Genomic DNA, 5487 nt, shown 5'->3' with positions numbered 1-5487 from the left:
TCATTTTAGAGAGTTTTTAGTTAAAGTATAAAAATATGAGGGTCTTTATTAATTGTTTTAAACTTATGGAGATATGGGAATGATTTGCAAGTGATCCAAAGTTTGAGGATGCCGGGCAAGGGTAGAGAAAGAGGGGGACTGATAGGGGCCATAGCTCTCCCTAACTTTTTAATTTTTTCTTAATAAAGTATAGGTGTTATATATTTTTAGCTCCTCTAAGTTGGCACATTATAGAATTTATGAAATACTAAATGGCATATACAGTATTTTACTTATATATAAAGCAACTATTTTATTAGTTTGAAGATATAATTGTCATAGGATTTTCTCATTTTTAACAAGATAATGCTATACATGCTCTTAAAGTATTGATGCCATTTTATTTTACTTTCATTTTATATAAAGAAATTGTGAGAATTTTTATTAACAAATTTTGTTAAGTATTGCAACAAAAATTTTAAAATATATTGAATGCTATATGCTTGATAACTATTATAAAATTATTTATTTAAAAGTTAAGAGGTTTGGTGAATGTGTTTTTTTGAAAAAAATTACTTTTTTTAAAAAATAATCAAACTATTAAAATTTATGATATGAATTTTTTACTTTGATATAGTTTGATCTTATTAACATGAAGATTTTATGACAATTGAGCATTATTAATGTGTTGAGATATTTGTTCACTACACTTATCAATTGAAAAAAATTAAATAATAAATTTAATAAGCAAGCAATATATAGTTTATTACATTAAACAAAACTCTAAATGTCAATGATGTATTTAAATCATTTAATACTCATAAAAATGACAAAATTTTTATCAATTTAATGATAATTTATATTGAGAAAAAATTGTTAAAAGATTTATCATAAACATAGCAACTAATGATTTTTATACCATAAAAATTTAATGAGCAAAACTTAATATATATATATATATATATATATACATACATACATACATATAGTGTTATACCCTGACATCGAGTATATTTTAACCAAATACTTATGATGATACATAGTCAATAATACATAATACTAAACTAAAAGACAATACTTATTATTTTTTTCTTTTAAAAAATATACAGAAACAAAAATATATATATATATATATATATATCGCAAAACAAGAAAAAACTTGCCAATCCAGACGCTGGCATTCCTCAGGAATTTTGGTAAGATGGTTTTAATTCAAGGCTGGGAGTTTTCTCTTCTTGTTTTTAATCTTTTTAAAGCTTAAAATTAATTTTTTTTAATAGAACATGGGAATCTTATATTAAATCAAACAAGGAGTACTTATTAGGCACGATTTGAGCTGAAACCACCCCAGTGGTGGAACCAGATCCCAAGTCAGTAGTTACAATTTAAAGAAATAAATTAATAATTTTTTTAAAAAATAATACTTTAATGATTTTTTTAAAAAATTAATCATGTATCTTACCATTTTATTCTCAATGATATTTTGTCTTGTAATAGTTTCTCAATAAGTTTATTGTGCATATATGCTATTATATTGAAGACATATCTTTATTCAACAATCATTTTCTTTGCAAAGCCTATTTTTAAATCCTCTTTTTATTATTGTTCACTGAAGCTAATTAATTTCCTCGTCAAAAATATTTATATAATGTATTTAAAATCTATAGAATTTTCAATTATTTAATTATTTCAATACTTGATTAACTCGAGATTATAAAATAAGTTGATTCAATCTTCTTGACTAACTGATTATGCACAACCTTATACTAAATTACACTAGGAATGCCCATACATATGGGTAAGTTTGTAACGCCTTAAATGAGTCACCTTATATGTTTTATAAACTATTAACATTGAATATTGCACATTCCTGTAAAAAATATTGAATCATGTTCAGACCCTTTTAAGACATTATTTGTTGATTATTTATTTTAAAACTAATTAAAATATAAGCAATATGATAAGATTAAAAGAAATTTTGAGAGAGGAGAAATAGCCAAATATGGGAGTGTTCTTTCTCATTCTTATCTATTCATACGTGTGTACAAGAATTTGAGATAATCATATATTTATAAGCCTCCAATCATTAAATATTAATACATGAATTATATTGTATATATCTCTTTTAGGTCACATATTGGACATATCTCTATACAAACATAATAATGTATATTTCTTTAAAAAAAAAGAAAGAAAATCAAAGATTCATTCATATATGCTGTATGAATGAATATTCTAATACTTGATGAATAACTTAGATTCATGAATGGCTGTGAAGGAGGATGGGATACAGTAATTCATGAATGTCATAACTATTTTTTTTTTAAATATTGGGAGATCATGAACATCTATGGCAATATTTACAATTATGTAGTTTTTCAATTATTAAATTGCACTACATTTTTTTGCCAACATTAAAATGTACTACATTGTTAATTAAAAAAATGATAATAAAGCCTTTTTGAATTATATAAATGACATTTTGATCTCTCAAAATGTTATAATTTTTTTGAAGTCGAATCAAACTTGTCTTGTTTTCTATCATTCAAGAATTAAAATAATTGACTAAATTTTCTTTAATTCAAATATCAATTTTTATTTATAAATTTTACTCTAAGATTCATAACTTTTCTTCTTAAATCATAAGAATTCAGTAGTAATTCACAAATTCATATTTAAAATTTTGATATTCCTCAAGTGTTGTAAATATCAATTATCATTCATAAGTTTTGTTTTAAAATTCACAACTTTTCTTCTTAAAATCAAAAGAATTTAATTACAATTCGTAAGTTCAAAGTAAGGGCAATTTAATTATTTATATTAATTTTTTAATGATAGAAAAGTCTCTAAAGACTTTAAGAGAATTATGTCATTTCGAGAAAAAAAAATTTATTTACATTATTCAAAAAGATTTTATTATCATTTTCCGTACTAATGACATCAAAAAATACAATTCATTGAATACTACTTTCTTTGTCCTAAATTATAAAGCATTTTTAGATAAAATCACATATACCAATAAAGCTTATTAGATATACCTTACAATTTTATTTTTTCAAAATAAAAATATAAACATCTAAAAATTTCATTTATTTAATACTTCATTTATAAAAAAATATTAAAGAAAGAGAATATAAAAGTATTATTAATAAAATTTTATTTTTGTTAAACTGTATTATATTTTGAAATGCGGAATCTCTTTTAAAAATATTTTATAATTTGAGAGAGATGGAGTATTATTAATTTTTGAATAGAAAAATACAATACCAAATACAAATCTTTATCCATAATTGACTCCATCACCGTATTATTTAAGATGACTTGAGGTGAACTGATATTGCAAGACGCACAAGCAAAATTCTCTTGACACATTCTTCAGAAATTCTGAGAAGGAAGAAATCATGGGAAAAAATTCTCTCCTATCAACTTTTTTTCTTGTTCTTGTTACCACATCTGCATTTTATGGTAAATATGAATTTCTGTTATTGATACTAAACACATAATTATATAGATTTTGAACATTATATTGTTTGAGAGTTGTGACCTAGCTTGTATATGATACAAATGAATTGTTTGTGGGCAGGGATTTCAGTGGGGCAAGATCGGTGCCGTACAAACTCCGATTGCATTCCGGCGAGCAGATGTGACAGTGGAGCGCCGGTGTGTCAGGACGGAGTGTGCGTGTGTCTTGGAAACAAGTTCAACGCACACAAGTTCCCGAATCGCATTCACTAGAATCACAAATTCACCGCTACTCTATCATGCGCCATCTACGTCACTTTGGTACCGTGCATATATATACATGAACCTCATAAATAAATAAAATGTCATCACAGTTCCATTTAGGGGCTGTTCCTCAATTACTTTCTCACCTGTGCAACAAAGCCTTCTGGAACTCTATTTTTCAAGTCAGATTTTTTAAAAACGAGAGATTTTTAATATATAAAAGGACTTTTAAGCCTAATTTTTAGGTCTCGTATTTTTCTGTTTTTTTCCCGATTAGCATGTGGTTCAAATTGTTTAAAAGTTTCTTGTTAAAACATTTAACATTAAATAACATGGTTGAAATTACCAAGAGATGCTTAGTTTAATGGGTCAAGAGTGTTTATTCTGCTTATCTAATGATCTCAAGTTTAAATCCAATGATATAAAATTACATAAAACAAATGTACCAAAGACAACATTCCTAAGGTACTTATGAAATTATTGTTGGTAATAACAATTTCATAGTAGGGGTTTGGAATAATATAGGCGAGATATCACTGGTGATAGAATAAAATAAATAACATGGTTGAAATTGTTTAATTTACTTTAATTTTTAAATTAAAATCTAAAAGACGATTTATAAAATTTTGTATTGGCATAATAATCTTTTCAAGATAAAAATACGGTCAACTTAAAGAATGAGTTAATAAGTTTGAGCTATTAAACACTAGACCAATCCTAATTGACATTTCTAACCTTACACATTATACGTAGTTCTATCAAGACACTGTTAATATATGATATATATACCCAGATTTATAGTACAAAATGATGGATTCAGGACACATTTAAAGTTAAGCTTAAAATGTGAAATATGTACATTTGGCACCTCGAGCTTAAAATTAGAATCCAATCCATCCCCTTCCTTAAAATTGGATTCAAGACACATTTAAAATTAGTTTCAAGTACACACGTTTTTGTGGGTTTTTCCCCAAACTATTATGAACCACTAATAATTTCCTTCCAACTCAGGCTCCAAAAATCTGCTAATTTTTTCTATTAATATTTTGTACTAAAAAATGCTTTTAAATAAGAATAATTTAAAAATAACATTATTACAAAAATAATTTTCCTAATATTTTACATGCTCCACAACAACCTAATGGGTTATAAACCTAATCCTTATAAACTAAACTGTAAAACAAAAGCACACCCAAAAACTTTTAACTAAGCGCCTACTAAAACGATTAATCATGGGCTTAGAATAAGGAAGGGGCCGTGCGAACACAAGCCCCCACTGCCACAAATTATGATGTAGGCTCTACCATTTAGGCAGACCTTAGACTTGGGCCCCTCCCAAGTGCAATGGAGGTCCCAGGTCTAAGCCATGGGCCTTCGTGATCACCCATTGACTCCATCCAGGTATGTAAGCTCTAATTGTAATCCTTCCTTTCTTTTTATATTCTCTCTCCCCCTCCCCAACTTGACTCCTTCCTGATGTGGGACTCCAACTTTTGTATTCTTCGGCAGTCCATGTACTCTGGGCGTTCCTGGTGCTTCTTCACAACAAAATACGACCTCAGAAAAATTGAAACTTGATGTTTTGGGAAATTTTACAGCAACTTAATGATGGATTTATGCAGTACAATTCATTAATAAGCCAGAAAAGTATTTATAACCAGTACTTCCATTACAATAAACACGCTGTTATCTTCGTGTCAAAACCAAGGATGACTCACGATTCCGTGTGTTTGAAAACATCGGAGATCACATATTGAGAAACACTTTTTCGTTGTAGTTGCA

At 27.1% G+C, this 5487-nt stretch overlaps 1 non-coding gene across 1 annotated transcript; it reads right to left on the bottom strand.

The window, feature by feature from the left end:
• Positions 1-4953: 4953 nt before the first annotated feature.
• LOC129310220 (U1 spliceosomal RNA) lies at positions 4954-5114 on the bottom strand. The gene has a single exon (XR_008593058.1). It is a non-coding gene; the product is annotated as a U1 spliceosomal RNA (small nuclear RNA).
• Positions 5115-5487: the final 373 nt, after the last annotated feature.

This window comes from Prosopis cineraria, unplaced genomic scaffold, assembly GCF_029017545.1.
Source record: "Prosopis cineraria cultivar Desert tree isolate PC_DT_omini unplaced genomic scaffold, ASM2901754v1 PC4, whole genome shotgun sequence".
Classification (NCBI taxonomy): domain Eukaryota; kingdom Viridiplantae; phylum Streptophyta; class Magnoliopsida; order Fabales; family Fabaceae; genus Prosopis; species Prosopis cineraria.
The sequence above is the reverse complement of the archived record's forward strand: the minus strand, read 5'-3'. Positions and strand labels throughout refer to the sequence as shown.